Below are 24,286 nucleotides of genomic sequence, written 5' to 3'. Positions count from 1 at the left end.
CATTGTAGGATGAAATCTAGATTAAATAGGTACATTCAATCATAAAATCAACCTAAAAGATAATCGGGTTTGAATTAGAATCAAGAAAATGAGTTGTTTCCGCTTTTAGGGTTTGGAAATTTTAGATTTCTAAACCGCCAGTGAAATACTTTTGGCAACTTCCCCGATCCGCTTTTAGCAACTTAAAACCTATATAAACTTCATACATTCTACACTCACAACTCACACTACATCTAACTTCCATCACGCACCCTTCACACCCGCGATTCCCACGCTTCGCCTCCATTTTCGCAAATCAGAACCTCGAATACCACGCCTTCAGGAGCGCCGCTTCTACTCTACACTTTCGACAGAAAATTTTGCTCGAGCGCCACTTCAAGTCAAGCGACTCGCCAAACACGGAATTCCAAAATACAAAGAGCGCCGACGCGCTCTAGTTGAAGGCGCCACCGACTCGTGGACCAGAAAATTCCAGTTTTTCCGCGAAGTTGTGCCCCGTTGTTTTGGTACCGTTCCAGAGAGTAGTTTTGAGATGACATCTCCTATAATAATACCGAACAGTCTTTTCAAGATTTGTTCCAAAGCACTACTTACGGTGCTTGGTTTCATGAGGTGATCACATACGCTGGCCGGGAACCTCTTATGGTAAGACCGGGTGAACTTTATTCTCCAAAGACTTGCATCTTATTTTTATAATAACTGCATTTTCTTTGAGAGACCGGATGGAGAACAAGTGTTCTCCATCAACATTGACGATGAACCAATGGAAATTACCGTGTTCTTGCTAGCATTTGTTCTTGGACTTGCTATGCCCGGGCCGAGATACAAGACCCATGGTGCTATTGGGTCGATAATATGCATGTCTACACTTACGAAGTTTTGCACGAGGCTTATGGGGCGTGCATTTTCCAGATTGAGGACCAAGGGGACTATAACGCTGTTCTTTGGTAGCCCGGCCCATGAACATAGGAACCGCTATGTTTTGGATTATGCTAAACATTTTAGGGAATGGCGCTTTTCTTCCGTGGAATGACGCCATTTGCGCCGCTTTTCCTTGCTTTAGCCACGGACGCCGGGTTCTATGACCTTCCCTTAAATTTTGATGTCTAGTTTAGCACGAGCCCATACCACGAGGCATAAGTACCTTCTTATGCCCGCTCTAATTTCACGATTATGCTATGTTTCTTTCCCCGCTTTTTTGTACACGCTTCATGGATTGGATTAGGGTAGACACAGCGCACTCCACCAATAGTATTATTCGATCTTTCCGCGCAATGACTTGGCAAGGGTGGCGGATACAACCTCACCAGTTGCACCCTACACCCCATCGCACCAAGTGGCACTTAATAGGTTAGCAACCATAGATGATAAATGGCGGAAGCCCGCAAATTATCATAGCATGGCAGATTAAAGGAGCCTCACTTCTTTATAGAAGTAGAGGATGACTAAGATGACTAATAACAAGCGGAGTGGAGGTAAGTTTTAGTTTCAAGTAGTGTGTCCGCTTTTATGTCCCAAGCAATTTAATTGTTAACCCCATAATGGGTGGAACTCTTTATAGAGTTAAGGCCGCTTTTATTTCCTATATTAGTACGCTCTAACCTTGTTTTGCAGATGTTTCTGAATTTCACGCGCTTCAATGGTATTTTTCCTACCCTCTTTATTTAAATGCTTTTGAGGACAAAGCATGCTTCTTGTTCGGGGGGCATAGAAAACACGGTAATTAAGACATCCGCTAGGATATAAATATGTATAATATGCATTTGTTTTCTAGTTAAAATTTCAAAAATTCAAAAAATATAAATAAATAAGTTATGCTATACACTTAGGAATATTGGTATTGTTTCTTTCTCCATGCTCTTAACAATCTAGAAGTCTCAATGAAATTGCCAGATTTAATAATTGTTAGAAACTTAGGTTAATATATAGGTAATAATCTTTACATCTATCTATAAATATATTACATGAGTATCTATGATTGTTTAGCAAGAAGTTTCAAATCTAGGCTAGAGTACTTATTCTACAAATCCGTGGAGAATATAGCCTAAAGCCTTATATGAGTGAAACATTTGAGAAATGACACAAGGGAGAAGTAAAAACCGGATAGAGAAATCACACGCCCACTTGCTTGATCACTAAACCATATCCTAAGCTTGTGAATTTAGGCCCTTTTGGATCGATATAGCTAGAAATTTCGACCTAAGTATATTTTTCGCTAGTCGCCCTAATCGAGCCTTTCATTAGCCCTTCCATAAACCACAATTCCTTTACCCCGCTACAAAACAAAACAAAAAAATAAAAAAAAAAAAATCAACCTACCCAATTTAGAATAAGTCCGAGAATAGAATGATGAAGAAAGAAGAAGAGAAAAACCCGTGGTAAAAACAAAAATTAGTTAGTTGCTTAAAAATAAAGAAAAGAAGTTTCCATCCAAAGAAAAGAAAAATAAAAATAGAAATAAAATAAAACTCCAAAAAAATAGAATAAAAGGGAGTCAAAAGCCAAAGAAAAGAAAAAGAAAAATATGGCTAAGGATGGAAACAAAGTGTAGAAGCAAAAGTAAATAACAAGGTTTTCTAGTTACATAATATGAAGACTCTATTATCTCAGACTTGTCCTTTGAATATCCATTTCCTTCCTTCTTAAACCATCTCCTAATCCCCGTGAGAACACCTAATAAAGACCTCTAGCTCAATTAGGAATAGGTTAGTGTGATAGTAAGTGGCAGATGTGTTTGATCGACCGCTTCCTTTGTTGTCATTGAGATTGTAAGGTAAAGTGTGTCCATCGCATTAATCGGAGTAGCTTAAACTTGAGTGGAAAAAATCGAGTGTTGTTTCTTGACTATTATTGTGAGAACCTACTTAAGGACACTTATTCCGAAGTTCTTAGAAACAAACCCGCTAAACATTTTATAGTACTACTCATCAGGTATAGGTTTATTGTAGATGATAGATTATTATGCATATATTAACTTTAGGTTTCTCGACTTGGTTATTCTTATTCAATTGCTAGAGAGATGTATAGATAGTTGAGCATGAATAAGGAAACAATAGTTTTATTTTCTTAGTCGCCAGAAGATAGATGAAGTTTGTGAGTACCTTCATCGAAAACTCTCACGAGGTTATAACTCGGTCCACTAGGGAATTCCTAGTGGTTTAAGGCCTTGTTGCATATGGTCAATGCAATCGCGACTCAAATAAACGAGAGTAGTTAGAACTCCATTTTTGGTCACTTATTCTAATTTCTCATCTTTGCTTGAGGACAAGCAAAATGTCGTTTTGGGGGTGGTTTGATAAGAGCCCAAAACTGTAGTTTTAACCCCTTAATAATCATAATGTTAGACCAATTATGTGAATAATAAGTAAGAGTTAATATCGATTACGTGTTTTTATGCATTTCAGGCTTCAAAGTCCATTATGTGCGTAAATGTGCCACTTTAGCCGCAGATAAAGGAGCAAAAGTCAAGAGAACTCCTAATGCCATATCTTTGGACTCAGACCTCGAATTGGGCCTACCTTATGTCAAAACGACCGGCCTCGAAAAAGAGCTTTGCAATGGTCCAAGCCTTGACCCAATCAGAGGAGCAGAAGTGGACGAAAAGTCTGTTGAAGCCGAATCTAGTCAAGAGGCCTTTTGATCGAAGAATGGGTTTGGGGCCCGATTCTCCGCCCAAAACATGGCTCCAAGCCCATGCACGATTTTGATCTGGATGTATAAAACAAAAAAAGCTTAGGTTAGGAAGCCTCATTGTTAATGGTAGATTAATTAGTAGAGAATTAGGGTACATAGCTTAGAATAGAAAGTAGCCATTAGAATAGCTTTTAGATCTAGATTTGATTGTTTTAATTAAGTTTAGTTTTAATTCAAATTCTTGTCTTAGATTAAAACTATTAGAATCATAGTTCTTCATTAGTATTAATAAATAAATAGCTATTTGTTAATTTCGATTTTGTCATTTCCAATTCTAGATCTAATTTCAATTCCTCGCCCTTATTTCATTTTAGTCATTAAATTAGATTTCATTATTGTTTAAATTAAGTAAATTTCGAATCTTGATAGTATGTTTAGTTTTAATCTAAATGGAAATGATTACAGAATGATTCAAGGCTAAACCTCCATTTGAGGGGGTTGAGAAGCCTTGATGAAAGCTTGATTGTTTATTTATCGTAGAGTCGTCGTAATTTCTATTCTACTCTAAATAATTAGTTCACCATGAGAATGGGTTTAATTGTTCACATGCTAGTTATGAATTGGTAGAAATGCCATGTGTAATTAGGGATTAGGAATAACCAAATTGTTTCGCGTAAGAAGCTCTCAATTCGGATTACAACATTCATTCGGTCGGTAGTGGATTAAGTTGAAGTTAAGGTGGAATCAATTCCCCTCTAACTCCCTTATCATAGAATCAACATAGTAATTTCATAGTCGCTTTATTTAATTGACTAGTTGTATCTTGTGGGTAAGTTGCATCGTAGTCTAGTTACTTATTTCAGAAAGCTCTTATCGACTTAAGACCGATTTCTTAGACTTAGAAAACAATCCATGCTAGGGAACTAGGAGTGGAACGAACTTCCTACTCCACTTAGTGCAATTCGCATTGAGAGTAGAAGCTTTGATAATAGAGACTCGTAAAAGATCAGTTTTAGTTTACTTACGTTTTGAATTCATCGTTCATTTCGTAGGTAAACTATTCATTTTACAGTTATCAACTAAGGAACTAAAATAATACAAGGTAAGAAAAAGAAGTCAAGGGAGTAAATGGAGTGTCCCCCCCTTGTTTTGTTTTCTTCTCCATTTGAGAGAAATCTCATTTCCTCCCACGTGAAACATCAAACCACATTTACTTCATTTTTATCCACCACATTAAAACAAAGTGACACCTTGCCTTTTTTTTTTTTTTTCACTATTAACACCTAATCTAATTAATTACATGCAAGGTGTCAACTTTGCACCAATAATTTGTCATTTTTGTCTTGACATGCTCCATGATTGATGACTCATCCAATCTTGCAGGCCCGCATAGTGGGTCCATGTGCAGTCCAGTGGCGGTCTGGTCTTTGGCCAATTTTACAACTTCCCCGCCTATGTAGTAGAGTTCATCGCCCTGATTGTCTGAGCAGCTCACTTGTCGCATTCGGAGTCCTGGTTCAAGAGGTAGGAGCTTTGGAAGTTTGATGCTTCTGTGCGGATTTGGAAGAATTCATATATACGTCGTTCCCCGTGCTTTATCACAGGTTTAACCAATATTTCCATGTTTACTGCGAATACCTGCAAAAGTATGAAAACATATTTATTTAATGATTATTAAACATATAATTAACCAAATTTATATGTCTCAATGGGGTTTCATAATACACTTTTGGGTGCTTATCAATTAGCATAGCATTTTCCTCAAAGAAATGTTCAGGGTTTGAGCTTGGGTCATTCTGTTCATATGTCAGAGTATCAGGAGTCCAAAAACCAATGGAGTAGTCTGTTTGGAGTACACTAATATGTGCTATTTGAAGTGGTATTTCTGGAGAAATTACTGGATAACCCCAACACATCATAATTTGTGTGACTAAAGTAGGTAGAGGTAGAGGTGCTGACTTTCTTGTTTTCCTGGTGATCACATTCCAGAGGTGTTGGATTAGACAAAAATCATCTCTTTGAGTCTGCAAAATCCAAAGTAGGTGAAGTTGAGTCTTTGTGACTTATGATTGGTGAGATGCCTATCACATTGTGTCCCAACCAGTGGAGCACAACTCGTTGATTCTGTTTCAAAGAGCGTTGAAGAACAACGTGATGTCTATTTCCCACTTCGCCATGAGATACGGTAGCTCTTAGTAAAGTTTTAACGGAATCAAATGATGACTCTGGAAACAGGAACTCTTGGGTATTCATTGGGATTTGAAGTATGTCGGAGATAATTTCCCTAGTCAATTCCAATTGTTGTCCATAAGCATTGAAGTAGAATTTTTCATTCTCAGGTCCTATAAATTGGTAGAACATCAAAACCAATTCTCGGGAATAACCAGCTGCTGAATGATATAGAAGAGGCGTCTATCCCCGATGTACAATTTTGGTGTCAAAATAAGGAGAAAACCGGCCATCTTCAAAAACTTTTAGGTAGTCTTTCTCAGGCATTATTTTTCTTGGTTGATCTATTTGGTAGTACGGAGGGAAGGATAGTGAAAATTGTTTGAAATGAGAATGGCTGAAAAGAAGAGATTTATAGCCAATCTATGAGTTTGTACCAATCTGGATTCCAAGTGTAGTTAATGACCCATGTGATTATGAACAACAACAATGGGGATCCATAGTAAGTCTTGTCATGTCAGATTTCCAAAAACAATTAATGAGATGTTTCAATGTTAGAAAATACGGAGGAAAGTTTCACAGGGTAGTTAGACTTACACGTAATTTCAGAAATGATGATCATACCTCAGTAATAGAATATGGATAGAATAATCGAGCTATGTGTGTGACAAGTGTTATGCATACCTTGTAGCGTGCGCGATCTTCCCTGAACACCATGATTATCGATTTAATTATTTTGGTGAGTTTTTGGATGGTGTTTTCTTTGGTATGGTTTGTTTTATTTATTTATTTATTATTATTATTATTATTATTATTATTATTTTAGAGGAAAAGACAACTAAGATACATAAATATTTAATATGAAACTTCTCAATTTAATACGTAACTCGTACAAATGTGTGAGAATTATTTAACACACCATACTAATATACAAAACGACAGACGGAAAGAGAGATGTCGGTTACATAGATCTAGATGTTCTGGATCATATTATGCATGAGTGACAGCAGAACAATGATAAACACTGTTATCACGAATACTGTGATAGCCCATTCACGTTGCTCCTTTTCCCATCGCTCGATTGGATTCATTTTGTTTAAGAAAATGAGAATTTGTGAAGAGGAATTTGTGAAGTGTGAAGAGTGAGAGAAGGGGATGAGTGAAAGTGGAAAAGGAGAGTTGTATTTATAATTAGATTTCTGACCGTTTGGATCAGTCCATTGGGTTCTGACTGTTGGGCTTTGAGAGTAGGCCCAATGCATCAAGGAACAAACTAATATATTAGGAAGTACAATAATTACATAATATAAATAATTTCTCATTCAAACCGTTTGGAGATACAAAATTATGAGAAATCAACCGCTATATGATTGTTTATCACTAGAAAAATAAAAATGCAATGCATAAGGGAAATAAATGACATAGTCATGTCTAAGCTATGGGAAATAAACAGCTACTGGGAGTCCTCCGGGTTAGCAGAAGATGAACCCGGTTTTTCTACGCCGCCGGCCAATTTAATTTAACTTCGGGCCGAAATGACCGGTCCGAATGTGGCCTATAGACTATAGCAATTGATTTTGGAATTGCCGCTGGTTTGCCATCATCATTCTCTGGAAATGGCCTTGGCGATTGCGCATTTCTTGCTGTAAGTCATTTTGGGAATTAAGCATCTCTTCCTGGCGAAGAAACATCCTGCGCATGCTGGTGTTCATGTGTCTCAGAGCTTCCATGGGAGTGCTGATTCGGCACATGATATCCTTATTAAAACAGTTGGGTTGGGAAGGAGGAGGAGGAGGTACGTTATCACGCTCAATATCATCTCTAGCTACTGGGTCCCAGTGGTTCAGAACACAAGTCTCAAAAATTCCAAAATTCTTGAAAGACCTTGTTGGAATGAAAGGAGTAGCAGACTGGAATCCTAAGTTAAGCATAAGCTGAGTAACAAGTACCGCAAGAGGAGCTGACCTGTTAGACGCAGTCGTAAGAACATGTCCCAGGAAATGGACCATACATAAAGTATCCTTCTTCTCCTGGAGGATCCACAACAGGTGTAAGAATGTCTTGTTCACGTCAGACGTCTTTGAAGTTCCAATGACGTTGTAAGCCAGCCACTGAGTAACGGCTAATTGGTTACGTCTGAGCGAGTACTGGTACACGCAGTTCGAGGTAGCATTATATTCACCCTCGAGAAGCGTGTCAAACATCAACTCCATTGTATTCAGATACTCCGAAATTAGCAGTGTCACACTATCGGAGTTGATTGGAATATTTGTCGTAGTCGATATCAATTCCAACGTGAGTTCACGTTCCAACCCAACCGCCGTAATCCAAAACTCATTCCCCCGAAAACCTCCATTGTTATAGAACTTCAACACTAAATCTTCGGAATAATGAGCTGGAATTCGATGCAAGAGATATTCCCACTCTCTACTAGAAATTTCCTTATCGAAAAATGGATGAAACATCCCTGAATTATAGAGATTTGCAAAATTTCTCTCAACTGTGATTCTCCGATTTCCAGTCATAGAGGGATCGAGTTGAATTTTTGAGGGGCTATATTGGTTGTGCGGAGTGAGGGGATGCTGGTGTTGAAAAATTGGGTGGATTGGTGGTGTTGTGTCCGCATCGCGAGTCAAGATTGGTCTGGATACGCGGCGCTGAAGTTTAGTAGGAGGGGACCAAGATCCGATTTGGGGAAGAAAAGTGAGGGGCTGACGCGTGGGTTAGCCTGCGGGTTGTGTTTTGTGACCGGATCCGTGATTTTGGATCAGGTCCAATTTTTGGCCCAAGCCCAAATGAATTCCAGAAATTCCCCTTATGTCCCGAAATATTCCGAAATTTCAAACGTGGAATTTCGATTCGTTTTAACTCCAAATTGAACGGATGAGATATCAAAACGATCGGCATTAAAAATGCCATCCACTGGAATATGACATAATCACATTCGAACCTTTTATTTTATTTTTTTTATTTTTTTTTTTTTATTTTTTAGGTTTTTATTTATTTACAAATTTATATACAAATGTACAAGTCGAGAGGAACGTGTCAACAACACCAGTAGTCCAAAAAAGCAAAACATCACAACAGCTTAAATCAGGCAACTTTCATGTTGGCTCTGGGGCGAACCCAATCCAGCCAGATTGTGGCTTAACCTTTATGTTTTGGGGGCCTGTGGTTGAGATTCGGTACCATCCCCCACCAATGCAATGGTCTAATAATAATATTACCCTTAGTACATATGGTATAGCCTCAAACCGCCCCTTGATACAGTCACATAGAAAACCGATCGCGGTTGGCCTGGGTGGAATCCATTGCCCGCACGAACTAGGAAATGTCCGATGTTGCATATCACGACTCTCTTTGGGCACCATGCTTGGAGTTAAGGGAAAAAAAAACGAGTATATATATGTTGAGTCTTTTTACGTCATATCCTTAAGACGAATGTGAGTCTTTTAACGTCAGATCCTCAAGACGAATGTGAGTATTTTAACATCAGATTCTCAAGACGAATCTCAACCTATGGGAATAACGGGGCGACGATGAAGTTTTATCCCGGCGCGCGTGTCGACAATAATATATCTTATAACCGCTCATCTCGATAATAGATCAAGACCTCGATGTAAGCGTTGTTGACAATTCATACACCACCCCATCCTTCGCGCACGTCGCTTTCGAGCAAAAGTACTACGATCATTACCAATTCGAGATGGGTGAGATTTACACCAAATGATGAAGAGAATAGAAAAGGGAAGAGAAGGAAGGAGTTGAAATTTTTGGTACCCATTGTCTTATAGGAGGCACGTTTGCTCGATTATCAGAAGACATTTATACTCAGTTCTGAAGTAGAGTTTTTATGGACTAAGGTTCGGACGCTTGCAACCACACACTCTAGGGATTTTTAGAAAAGAAAATAGAAAAGGGCCCGGCTACCCTAATGGCGTACTTTTCCTGTTTAAATCACATGGAAAGAAGTACACCAACGAATCTATTAGTTTGTGTAGATTGGATCATTGAGAAGAGTCTCTTCGACATCTGGAGAGCGCAACTCATGATAATGTTTAAGGCGTTGGCCATTTACTTGAAATTTGCTGTCATCATTTACATTTTTCAAAGAGATAGCCCCATAAGGGGTGACAGCAGAGACAATGAAAGGACCAGACCATCGAGTTTTTAATTTTCCTGGAAAAATGTGTAATCTTGAGTTGTACATCAAAACTTTTTGACCCACTTTGAAATCTTTTCTTAATATGTGCTTGTCATGCACTCTTTTCATGTTGGTTTTATAGGATTTAGAGAGATCATAGGCATCACTCCGAATGTCACGCCCCAAGACCCAACACCCACATCCCGAGGACGAGGAGTGAATCTCGAGGCTGACACCCATCCCAATTCTACTGAAATTTTGGCAGAGTTTCCTTTGTTTAATCGACATTCGTAAACCCTAAAACCTGTCATAAAAATCTGTCATAACCTGGAAATCCTAAACTACAACCTTCTGACAACCATATATGTACAAACCAACCTTCTAAACAACATTATATACATCCACCAACTGTTTAAGTGTAACTGCTACTCCAATACATCAAGTATTACATCAAAATGAGCGAAGCCTCTCTCTATATATACAACCAAAATGACTAGACTATCTCTATACAACCCAAAATATGAACTTGACTCTGTCCTCGTCAAGCATAAGGAAATCCTCCCAAATCCCCATAACCATCATCGCTAGGGTTAGGAAAAGCCTCCTCCGCAACTGGCTCGTCTTAAATGTTAAGTAGGATGAGTAACAACTATGCCCAGTAGAAACGCACATAACTAATACTAGACTACTTATAACAAAACATTTAAAACATGCAGGTTTTTATAATAATATCCAAATATCGCGGACTATACAATAAATCACTAGCTAGCATAAATCATATCGGCATGCTTCTTTAATATTCAAAATATAGTTTCCACAATACCATCATACAACTATTGTGGTCACGTGATCCTATTAGAATGGTGAGGGTACGACCCGTACTCACCACAGCAATCTCGGTTCAAGATTTCCAAAGGTGAACCATGCACCGTTGTTTTCCCCGATTTTACCGGGCAGGAGCTGAAATGCCATTGTTGTGGTTCAGATTACACAAAAATCCCCAAAGCTTTTATGGCTGTGGGCCCCGCGGACTACCTAATCTCACGGGCTGCCACCTAACTTACGGTGGTCAACCGCTCGACGACCGCAGATCGCCAGATCCCGACACATCCGTGAGTGGACTAAACTCTCTCACTCGTGGTCTAAACCTCATCGAGGTAACATGTAACCCCACACAAGCTAATCACCATACAAAGTGACACGCATAAGCATGGTTATCTAGAAAAGTAGAAAAGGAATTGGGACTATATCTAGTGATATATCCCTTTAAAGGTGGCCCACCACTTCGAAAAGGTGTACACCACCGTTTGAATCCTAGAGTTTAACCGCCTCTCGGAAATACGACAACAGGTTCCTTCTTTATAGAATTCACAATTCCTTTTCTAAATCCCTCGTGATAAGCATAATTATATATATATACTCAGATACCGGTTATTTCCAAATACTATAGATACATATTTAGTTTTTCTTTTTAAAACTGTTGGTCTTGTATGTGTGAGTTCCTCGATTCCCTATCGATCACATACAACCTATGACTTAAACGGGCTACCATAGTAATGACAACCGATAATTCCCAAACGGCGAATCATCATAAATAACAACGAAACTCTATCCTGGGGACAATCCAGAACCTCACACATATTTACAAACAACCGGGTAATCCTTACCCGCATTACAAAAATCACTTTCTCTGTCTCATTACAGAGACAAGAGACGAGAACCCTTCCCAAAACTAGTTTTTACTCTTTTAACAAAAAAAAATCCCCGCTACCCTGATTTTACAAAAACTATTTCACACGAATTGAAAGCTATCTATACATATAGTTTATAGCGAGGAAATACAGTGCAAAACATGAATATCATATATACATGCATGGTTGATAATGCGAAACCGTCACACCTCAATTTCGGCTTAATTGACAAAAACATTATTTGTCCCCGACTCTTCGATCTCCGAGGTGTGACGACTTCCACTCCCATAAACCCATAAACAGCTTTTAAAATATGCGGATAATTAAAACCAATAAAATTTTTAACTTAAACAAATACCATCTTCATTACCAAAACAATTTACAAATGAAAATGCAAATAACCTTATCTCAACCGAGAATCTACATCACCTCAAGGGAAAACAAAACTTATCCCGAGATGAATGCTAACGCAAAACCACAAGCAAAGAACCACTCTTCTTCAACACTAAAAACTCGGCTAAAACTTATCAACTATGTTCATTGAATGAACACACCCGATAAGCAAACATGCAAATCGGTCAAGATTATAAACAATGCTGGTGTGAGTAGCCCTAAAATACAACATATAATTATACATATATATACACAATCCATAATGCAGCTTAGTTCTCTCCACCGGTACTTTACTTTCAACGACTAATACAACATCCTTAAGTTCAATAACTAAGGCAGGTAGTTCCTCCAATCGAGGCCTTTAACTTCCCACTAACCACACAACAAACTATACTCATAATAAATAAGGCATGTAGTTCCTCCATCGAGGCTTTTAGGTTCTAACTAAACTATAACCACCAAGCATATACAATCATCTATCTAAAGATACATCATTAACCAACACATTACCATAATTAGATTATTTCGGGCTTTCTTTTTGCGTGTCCCTAAAATCACGTCCGATCTATGTCTTACCTAGTTCCCCTCGGCTACCACAATCGCAGAACCCAAACTTAACATGTACATCCACATGCCTCCCTTTTACATAATAAGCCACCCGTGCGAAACCACCTCGAGCGGGATGCCGCGACACCGTAAATCCTCACACGGAAGCCAAATCTATGTAAGCACCGCCACTATTCGGCATAAAATATTGAGCATCATCGTTCTATTTTGCGAACGGAATAATCAAGCCATTATTCGGCTAAGATTGCCCAACACATGGGTCAATCAACATCTCATATATATACAACATCTTATATATCATCATCTTATATATCAAATACCAACAACGTGGGCAGATCACATGAGTTGTGGGTAGTGGTTCTAGGATTTTTAGATACGTAATTTATTCAGGTGTCATAATGCGTTTATGACTCATAAGCATTCCACTATATCACGCAAGTGTGTCAATTACCTTATTGCACTAAGCCACAATATTTAGAAATATCTCAATTATATCTCATAACCACTTTCATACTTTCCCGTGCCAATATATTATTGCACTACACCACACTCCCGTCGGCAAACATTCACCAATACTATGCTACCTCATAGTAGCATCCCACATATATAATAATGGAGCGTTTATATAAATTCCTCCAAAAATATTACATTAATATATATATCCCAACATATGATATCATGTCATAATGCTTCAACGTATCGCATACATTTTTTATTATAACGTATTAGGAATATAATGTCTCCTAACATCTCAATATCGTCACGTGTCAAAATACACAACATCAATGTCAAATCTTTCTTAGATAATGACAACCAAATATATACTAGCTTCCACAGCATTTTATTACTATATGTGTCCATATAATATACAACATAAAACGTAGCACAATTAGACAGTCAAAAGTCCACAATCAAAGCCCAATATATATATGCTTTACACACTACTCACGTCAAATCTAAATTAGATAATGACAAACCAAGTTATACAATCTCAACAATATTTTATTACTATATTTATCCATATAATCAAATATGTGAAAAACTGGAAAAGTCAACATTCCCAGTCAACGGTCAAAGGTCAACACATCATAGTCAAGGTCAAACTCAACACATCATGGTCAAGGTCAAACTCAACATGTCATGGTCAAAGTCAAAGTCAACATGTCTTGGTCAAAGTCAAACCTGTCCGGCCAAAGTTAATGTGTCCCGGTCAAAGTCAAACCGCTGTTTCCGTGTTCGACAAAGTTCATGGTCATAGCCATGGTTCATGGCTAAGGTCATGGTGCATGGCTCATGGGCTCATGACTAAGGTAATGGTTCGGACCTAACGGGCCGAGCCCAAACCTTAACCCGAAAAGTCTAAATATGTAAAGACTTTAAAGATCTATTTTAAGTCCAATGGATCGGGTCCCAAGCTATATTAGAAAACCGCCCAAACGGTTAAGTGGTTTGGTCCAAAAATCTTTAAATTGAATCGGGTCCACAAATAAGAGAAAACCGCCCAATAAAACAAAATAGAACTGGTCCAAGCTTTAAATTAAACTGGTCCACCAACTAAACCAAATTGGTCCAAGTTTAATTGAACTGATCCGGCCCGACCAATCTAAAATAGACTCGGGCCTAAACCAAAACCGACCCACTTGGTTCCGACCCAACTAACTAATTTAGTTTTCGGCCCAACACAGAAATAGAATCCGGCCCAACCCAAAACAACCAGGGCCCAAAGACTGAACTCGGCCCAAGCCCAAGTTCGGTCATCTTCTCCAACAGCAGCCACCACCGCTCGAATTCCGGCCACCGCTCGTCCACCTCCATCATCCTAGCGGTTTTGACCCAAATCAAAACCCCTATAGCTTTAATGAAAGCTCCACCTCGATTTGCTAACTCCATCTCCTACCTCCAAACTAGATCTAAAAGGTTTACTGCCGCCATTAATGGCTTCCCCCAAGCTTCCAACAGCCCCCATCAAACTCCCTACTACCCCCATACATCAACTAAGTTCGTTATTCCAACACCAATACATCAAACCGACCAAACTGTTTTACTGGGGTGTTTGGGCAAGCCGCCATTGATGGAGCTTCGAGCTTCAATCGACAGCACCACACTCGTGATCCCTCATCTCCTCCATCAATCCTCCTAATCCCATTACTAATAACCCAACATCCAAATACCCCCACCAAAACCCAAACAATCAATTTTAATATAAAACCGGGATTTTTTTTTCGACGCCGCCATTAATCGTTTAGAGAGCCCTTAAAACCTCATCCCACCAACAAACAACTTAATCCACCCATAATTCCATCTGCCTCCAGCCAACAAAACATTAAACACAAGAAAACGATCATCGAGTTTGAACGCCATGAACGACTCATTCCGAAGCTCCAAATGAGTTTCAAACCAAAGATTCCAAAGATTGAGGAAAAACTACCCCGACCTCTAACCAAATCCAATATTTCGAAAGCGGATGAGAAATAAAATTATAACAAAGATAAGAAAAACAGAACTAACAAAAAGAAAACTAAGAGGAAGAAAACTTTGACAAGAAAACATTTCATTCAGAGTCGCATTCTAGTTTCGGTAAAAAGAAAGAACTAACTACTCACAAAAAAAGTTTACATGAACAGAAAATTCATAAATTCAAAACGGATGAAAATCATAGTTCTAGTAGTGGTGAGAGTTAACTCTACTCACCGGTCTTAACAGCTCCACGAATTCCTTCGAAGTCCGAAAGCCAAGGCTCCATCGCTCTAGAAATCCAAATTTTCATCTCTGCCTCCCATTTTTAATATTCTATTATCCAGAACCCTATTTTATAGAAAAGTGTTTATATACTTGGGTCCAAAACCCAAGCCTAATCTAGAGACTTCGGCCCAAAACCAGCCCCAGATCCAAAATCCAATCCAGCCGATTTTTAAATAAATAATTTAATTAATTAATAAATAAATAAAAAAACGTATTTTAAAAATACGGGCGTTACACAAACTATCTATTTCCAATTTAAAAGATTCAAATCATGCATGAAAATAAGCATGCTATATATTGGTATGTAGGTTCCTACCTTAGCAAGCTCCGTTCTCCTCAAGCCCACTTAACTAAATCAAGCCCACTTAACCGAATCAACTCGAATTCACTCCTATAACAGCATATTATACGTCGGTTATTAGAATTGATCGAACAACGAGGAATTCTTATCTAGTGTAAGCCGAGAAGAAATCTCGACGTTAAGAATTTGGTTTCGGGTAAATTTTCATCTAACTACCGTTAACAAAGCTACAGGCCATTGCTAGCACTGTTCCTCACGTCAACACCAATCATATCGCTTCCAAATTACCACTACCACAAATTTCACACCCTTCCATTTACATAAATTCTCGCAATATTTACGATTGTATTCTTTATCAATCGTTCATCACTCGACCTAATCTTAAACAAGTATAAATTTAATATAAACTTATCAAATGGAGCGAATAATTAATGATTCTTACCTAGTCAGTAAGAATAGCTCCTTAGCTATCTGCTCCACCAAATTTCGCTTTTCACTCTAGCTTCTCCTAACTTGCGCCAAATCCAACAACCCCAATTCAATTAGTTACAATCAATACCTCCCCAATACAATTAATTATATCAATACACCCCCCCAATTCACTTAGTTTTCATCAATATATCCAATTCCATCGAAATTTAAATCTAATTATCTAATTGAGACGGAATCGCACTCACCTTTCTCTGCGATCCGACGAAATTCCAAAAGTTTTTGCATCTCCACACTCGAATTCACGGTTTCTAAGGTTTGGGTGTTTAAATTTTTGGTTTGAATCGATTGGATTTGGGCGATTTGGGGTTTCTCTCTCCTAGGTTTAAGAGCTGCAAAATTGGGGAAGAAGAAGAAATTGGGTGCGATTTTGGTTTGGGCCGATTTTTGGTTTTTTTTGTTTGGGCCGATATATTAAGGCCCAAGCCCAATATATCCCAATTAGGCTTAAGGTCCTAATTCACTCCTAACCACTAACTCATTTGACGTCGCGTCGTAATTATTTTTCCGGCCCATCCCGCTAAATTTAATCTCCTATATTCTATCTCACCGCAGGCTATAACAATAACCCACTCATGCGTGTAAGTTGTTAACTCGTGCCAGCTTCGACGCAGAAAAGTCGTTAACCGACATTTTGAAAAAAAATTCTCCTAAGATTTGCTTATCTAACGTGGCTTAGAAGTCTGAGGTAAGTTTCATTAAGTTACGTACGTTTGAAATATAAACCTGACAACCAATTTACATAAATGACCCTAGATTTGATATGAAATTTACAAAAATACCCTTAACGAGAATTTGAGTCTTTACACCGAATTTCCTCAAGCTCATTTAACTGCAATTTTCTCTTTGTGCCTGCCGCGTTAGTATTATAATTAAGGCTTTTGATGGCCCATAGAGCACGGTGCTCAAGTTTAACCGGCAGATGACAAGGTTTTCCAAAAACGAGGCGATAATGAGACATCCCTATAGGTGTCTTAAAAGCTGTTCTGTATGCCCACAAGGCATCAGATAATCGTAGAGACCAGTCTTTTCTAGATGGATTGACAGTTTTCTCCAAAATGGATTTGATTTCTCTATTAGATACTTCTACTTGGCCACTGGTTTGAGGATGATACGGAGTTGCCACTTTGTGCGTGACTCCATATTTCTTTACTAATGATTCAAAAATTTTATTACAGAAATGTTTTCCCCATCACTAATTATAGCTTTTGGAATACCAAATCGAGAGAAAATATTTTCTTTTACAAACAAAACGACCGTTTTATGATCATTAGCACGACATGTCAATGCCTCAATCCATTTTGACACGTAGTCAACTGCTACTAGGATGTATAGGAAGCCATGTGAATTTGGAAATGGACCTATGAAGTCGATGCCCCATACATCAAAGATTTCCACAATTAAAATGGGATTTAAGGGCATCATATTTCGTTGAGTAATCGCCCTAGGCCGGGCAGCGTGATTGCATACTTTGCAATGCTCATGTGCATCTCTAAACAGTGTTGGCCAATAAAATCCACATTGTAGAACCTTGGCCGCAGTTTTCTTACCACTAAAATGACCACCACAAGATTATTCATGACAGAATGATAACACGTCATTGTGTTCCCAGTCGGAAATGCAACGACGGATTAATTGGTCGGAACAATACTTGAAGAGGTAGGGATCATCCCAGAAATAAAATTTCACAGTGGATAAGAACTTTTTCCGGTCATTACGAGACCAAGATGAAGGGACTTCCTCGGTAACTAAGTAATTTACTATGTCAGTGTACCAAGGGGACGAAAAAATGGAGTACAAGTGTTCATCTAGAAAGGAATCACAGATAGGTTCGGTATCAGTATCAACATCACTGACAAGTCTTGATAAATGGTCGGCAACCACATTTTCGCAGCCTTTTTTATCTCTAATTTCTAGAGTAAACTCTTGCAAAAGGAGAATCCATCGGATCAACCTTTGTTTCACATCTTTTTTCGCTAATAGGTAACGAAGTGCCGCATGGTCAGTGCAGACAATTGTTGGAGAACCCACTAGGTAAGGACGAAACTTATCTAACGCATATACAACGGCGAAAAACTCTTTATCAGTGGTGATATAGTTACGTTGAGCTTCATTAAGGGTTTTACTCGCATAGTAAATGACAACTGGCTTATCTTCTCGGCCCTAGTACAACTCCAATAGTATAGTCGCTCGCGTCACATATTAATTCAAAAGGTTTAGACCAATCAGGTGGTTGAATTATGGGAGCGGTAGTTAATGCGATTTTTAAAACCTCAAAAGCATGTTTGCAATTGAAAGTGAAGTAAAAAACGACATCTTTAAGCAGGAGATTGGTTAAAGGTCGAGCAACCTTTGAGAAATCTTGAATAAATCTCCTATAGAAACCCGCGTGTCCTAAGAATGCGCGAATGTCGCGAACTGTTTTTGGTATAGGAAGGGAATCAATTTTTTCTATCTTAGCTTTGTCGACTTCGATTCCGTCCTTTGAAATGATATGTCCTAAAACTATTCCTTTTGTAACCATGAAATGACATTTTTTCCAATTAAGAACAAGGTTTTTCTCTTCACAATGTGTAAAGACCTTTTCAAGATTTGATAGACAGTTATCGAAAGAATCTCCATATATTGAGAAGTCGTCCATGAATACTTTCATAAAACGTTCAACCATATCACTGAAAATGTGAAGCATGCAGCGTTGGAAAGTACCAGGTGCATTGCAAAGGCCAAAAGACATTCGTTTATATGCAAATGTACCAAATGGATAGGTGAACGTGGTCTTTTCTTGATCAGCAGGGTCTATGACTATCTGAAAATAACCTGAATAACCATTAAGAAAACAATAATATGCATGACTGGCTAAGCGTTCGAGCATCTGATCGATAAATGGAAGTGGAAAGTGATCCTTACGAGTGACGACATTAAGTTTGCAATAGTCAATACATATTCGCCATTTCACTGGAATACGAGCGAAAATACATTCATCTTTATCATTTCGCACAACTGTAATGCCAGATTTCTTGGGAACAACGTGTACTAGACTCACCCAAACACTATCAGAGATAGGGTTAATAATACCCGCATCGAGTAATTTTAAAACTTCCTCTCGTACCACATCTTTCATGGTAGGGTTTAGTCGACGCTGCAGTTCACGCAACGTCTTAGCATTTTCTTCTAGGTGTATGCGATGGGTGCACACAGTAGGTTCAATGCCTTTAATGTCATCGAGGGACCATCCAATAGCAGGATGATGTTGTTGAATGACATTAATTAAAAGAGCTTCCTGATCGTCAGTCAATTGGGAAGAAATGATAACTGGGTGATGACCATTTGGATCAAGCTGTACGTATTTTAATTTCGAAGGAAGAGGTTTTAAGTCAGGGGTGGGCGGAGTGGGTATTATAGATTCTTGAGGAAAGTCATAGTCCATGGAGTAAACAGGTTGATGTTCATCAAAGTTACTGGACATCACAGTCGTAGGGTCAAATAATGGTATTGACTCTAATAACTCATTTACTTCTTGTGTATAATCATCGTCCTCAAACTCAGATTCACTAAAGGAAAGAAATTTATATACTTCATCTTCAGGAAAAGAGTTTGTTAAATACTCTTGCGTAATGTTGTCAACCTTGTTCACCTCACCATCAATGTCAGGCTCAGGAATTTGTTTCATCAATTTGAACACATTCACCTCGACCGATAGATTTTCGAAGGACATGGTCATTGAACCATCCCTACAGTTAATAAGAGCATTAGCAGTTGCTAGGAACAGACGTCCTAAGATGATAGGAATGGAATCACATGCAACTTTTGTATCCAAAATAACAAAGTCTACAGGATAGAAAAAGTCTTAGACTTTTATAAGGACGTTTTCCACAATTCATTTTAGATACTTAATGGAACGATCGGCTAACTGTAGAGTCATGGTGGTAGGTTTAAGCTCATGTAGACCTAGTTGTTTAAATAAGTAATATGGAAGTAAGTTCACACTAGCTCCTAGGTCTAGTAGTAGCTAAAGATAGCCAGATATTTGTCACCTAAGGTGCACGGAACCGTTGGTCTACCAGGCTCCTTGTATTTGACTATACTATTGTGTTCGGTGATGGATGGAAACTGTTCGATAAGGAACGCTTGTTGAGGAACATTAGTTCTCCTTTTTGTGGTGCACATATCTTTTAGAAATTTTGCATGTTTTGGCAATAGTTTTAAGGTATCAAGAAAAGGTAAGTTGATTGTCAAATTCTGAAAAGTTTCTTGAATTTCAGCAAAATTCTCATCAGGTTTATTCTTTGCCAAGCGTGCAGGAAACGGTGCCTTAGGGCAGAATTTGGCAAAGAGGTCTTCTTGCTTGTTTCCTAAATTCTAAGATGTTGACTTTGTTGGATCTAGTGAATCCTTAGTAGGTTCATTATTGGAAATAGATTCATTTGAACCTTCGGATTCCTTTGGTTGATCATCTGGCATACGTATTTGATTGTCTACAGTTTTTCTAGATCGTAGAGTAGTGATTGCATGCACCTCACCTTGGTTGGGGGTGCTTGTACAAGGTGCATTGGTGAGTTCAAAGGCTGTGTTTGCTGGTTTAGGATTTGGAACTGATTGTCCAGAAAACACGCCTTTCTGACTCTTTTCTTGCGCCAATTGTTGAAGTGATTGTTGGATAGACGTTAAAATTTGAGACTGTTGGTTCATATAAGTTAAGAGTCTCGTTTGTTCTATCTGTAACGGGTGGCGTAGGTTGTGTAACAGGTAGTAGTTCACGATTATTGCTTAGAAGTTGTTGATTATAGTTGGGATCTGGATTAGCTGGAACAAGGCTGTGGTTGGTTTGATAGTTAGCATTGGAATTATTTTGAAATTGACCTTGTTGGTATTGCTGATTATTTCCTTGATGGTATGGAATAAAGTTGTTGGTTGGTCGAACAGGTGGATTAGTGAAACCTGGAGGAGCCCCCATCTGTTGGTTATTTTGGCGCCAAGCGAAATTCGGATGCTGTCTCCAAGGTGCATTGGGAATGTTGAATGCACATGCCTCCTCCGATTGTTGAGTAGGGGAAGCATATAACAAGGGACAATATGCATCAAGATGGTCAGGACTAAGACAAAGAACACATGGGATCTGTCAATGTTCATGACCTGTTTTGGTAGTTGATCGTTTACTTGAACTGCAAGGGCATCTACTTTTTTAGTTAGGGATTCTATCAAATTTTTTAATTCGGGATCGGATTTTACCTCAAAAATAGATGTAGCCTTTGTAACATTGTCCTTTGATGACCTAGACGACTCAGTGTTACCTTAGTGTGTACCTTTTTTCGCTTGTTTTTCAAGAAAAGTATAAGCTTCAGTAGCTCCTTTGTCCATGAAGCATCCGCCGTTCATTATATCAAGAGTTTCTTTTTGATGATCAGACAGACCATTAAAGAATGAACGAACAAGGACAACTTTGTCTAGTTGGTGATGAGGACATTCTAAAAGAAGATCAGTAAAACGACTCCATGCTTCCGTAAAGGATTCATGAGGATTTTGACGAAAGAATTGAATTTTCTGAAGCATTTCAATTGTTTTCTTCTGAGTGTAAAATTGAAGTATGAAAGCTTGAACAAGTTTATTCCATGTGTCTATAGATTGTGGTTGTTGTCCTGCTAGCCAAAATTGACGCTTTCTCCGCTAAAGTGAATGGAAACAACCGAAGCAAGAGTTGTTCCTTAGAGACGGCTGGATGGTGAAATGTTGTGGCCACTTGTTGAAGCCTACGAAGATGATTGTACGGTTTTTCGTGATCCAAACCATGATACACAGGTAACAAACTAAAAATGTTTGGCGGAATTCGAAAATCACCGACAATGTCCTCAAGTTTGATGCAGGAAGAAGGTCCTTCCTGTAATGCAGTATAGAAGTCCGACAGGGACTTCTCAGCTGGTGGAGGATCGTCGGCCATAACGACAGGAGTTAATGGCAACGAAGGATCTTGATGAAGGTAATTAACAGAAGAAGAACAATTTTTAGGTGAGAACTTACGCAATTGCTTATCGTATTTTCTTCGACGATAGGTATGTTCAAATTCTTTAGTGGAACCAGACCGTAATCTCATGCAAGCATAAAATTAGATCTAATTGACAGAAGAAACTTATTATTACTTGAATTTTATTATTATCTGTAAGCGTTAGAGTTGAACAACGTAGGCCTAAGCTGCTGCTAACGTAGCAGTGAAGCTAGGAATACGAGTGCATAAACCAACAGCCATGTCACAAGAGAGATATGAGGGAAGATTTCTGTGCAAGCACGGTTCTAATTAAGTAACCTCAATCTTTCAAGTTTTCTAGACACCGTTGGAATATGAATATGATTAAGATTTATGGAATTAAAATTTATGCAAGGGCATAATTATTATTATTATTTTTTTTAAGATTTATGCAAGGGTGAAAATACAAACATGCAAATACGATCTACTCATACAATACTAGATGCAGTAGCATGTGAAGATACTTTACTCATACGTATAACTATACAAATAGGCAAAGCTGTGCCATCGATAAATACTTCCATACGTACATGCAAATATACATCAGTAATACGTATATGTACGCTAATTTGTAAATCGATATTACGGAGACGTATCCAACATAACTTTATTCTTGTGTTAATTCTAAATCGTTAACTTTAGGGACGGATCCAACATAACCAATAGATGCTCTTTTGTCCTTTTACTCGTGTATTTACAATTTTCCATGCTTAAATTCTTGTACCTCCCATGCAATGTTATGTTGTACTTTTCATACAACAAATTACATTTAAAAGTTTTTTAAAAAGTAGAAGGAGAATCAATTCAGAATTCAAGATGGCTTCCTGTAGTTTTGCTTTTCATGTATCGTCAGCTCAAAGAACCTCCATCTCTCCCAACCTCGATGATCTAAAAACTTCTATCTCTTTAGTCATCAAGGTATGTAAGAATACAAAATAGTGCGTAAGTAAATTTCGAATACACATTATGGTTTAAACTTCATATCATATTTCTTGGGCGGAGTTGGGACTGAATCACTCAACTTTCATGAATCGGAGAACAGGACCATAGGACAGAATTGGAGATTAATTTAGTTTCTAGTTTGGATGGCAGATAATTATATCTTAAGGACAAACCCGGTTGATCCTCACTGTTTAAAGACGATATTACCCTCATTTAAGTTTTTATCACTTAAATCTAAATCCCACGTGATTTTTCAATTTTGTTTTTGACTCTCAGCACACTCACATTTTATGTTATGACTAACATGAGAAATTTCATTTATTTCATGTTGTACATATGCATAGTGGTGTTTACATGTTTGTTGGACACATACATACTGGTATGTGCATGTGTGGTAGTAGTGTTTGCATATTTGTTGCACACATGCATGCATAATGTTGCATGTGTGTTATACACATGCATTATAGTTTTTGCATATGTTATATACATATGCATAATGATGTTTTTATACATATACATAATGGTGTTTGCATGTGTTTTATACACATGCATAATGATGTATACATGTGTGGTAGTAGTGTTTGCATGTTTGTTGTATACATACATAATAGTGTGTGCATGTGTGGTATACACATACATAGTATATGTGTTATGCACATGTATACACATCCATAATAATATTTGCATGTGTGTTATACACATACATAATGGTGTGTGCATGTTGATATACACATGCAGTGCATATCATACATATATAGTGATGTTTGCATGTATACTAGAAAAGGTCATAATTGGTATTAATAAAATATAATATGCTGACGTCAGTCCGAAAATATCCTTATAGCGAAATTATTAATGATAGATGCTAATGTCAGCCCGTTTTTGTCCTAAAACCGTAATTATTGGTCAAAACCATGTTTAAAACCGAAATTATTGGTCAATTTAAGTGTTTGGGCTCATGCGTTTGTAGACCTATTTTATATATGGCCCAAATTAAATGATCATATTTCTTTGTTTTGGGCTTGGTTCATAAGGATATAAATGTTCATAAATGGGTGCATGAATAGGGCTGGTCATCAGGCTCGATGCTCGTGAGCAACTCGGTGCTCGACTCATTTTGGGCTCGGCTCAAGCTCGCTCATTTAAAAATACGAGTCAAATATGAGCACGTTTTAAAGCTCGAGCTCGAAATCAAC

The 24,286-nt window shown here is 38.1% G+C and overlaps 1 protein-coding gene across 1 annotated transcript in view; it reads left to right on the top strand.

The window, feature by feature from the left end:
* LOC147507299 (carotenoid 9,10(9',10')-cleavage dioxygenase 1-like) overlaps nt 1–24,286 on the top strand; it is a 49,010-nt gene that overhangs the window by 8,965 nt on the left and 15,759 nt on the right.

This window comes from Coptis chinensis, chromosome 3 (assembly GCF_015680905.1).
Source record: "Coptis chinensis isolate HL-2020 chromosome 3, ASM1568090v1, whole genome shotgun sequence".
Classification (NCBI taxonomy): domain Eukaryota; kingdom Viridiplantae; phylum Streptophyta; class Magnoliopsida; order Ranunculales; family Ranunculaceae; genus Coptis; species Coptis chinensis.
The sequence above is the reverse complement of the archived record's forward strand: the minus strand, read 5'-3'. Positions and strand labels throughout refer to the sequence as shown.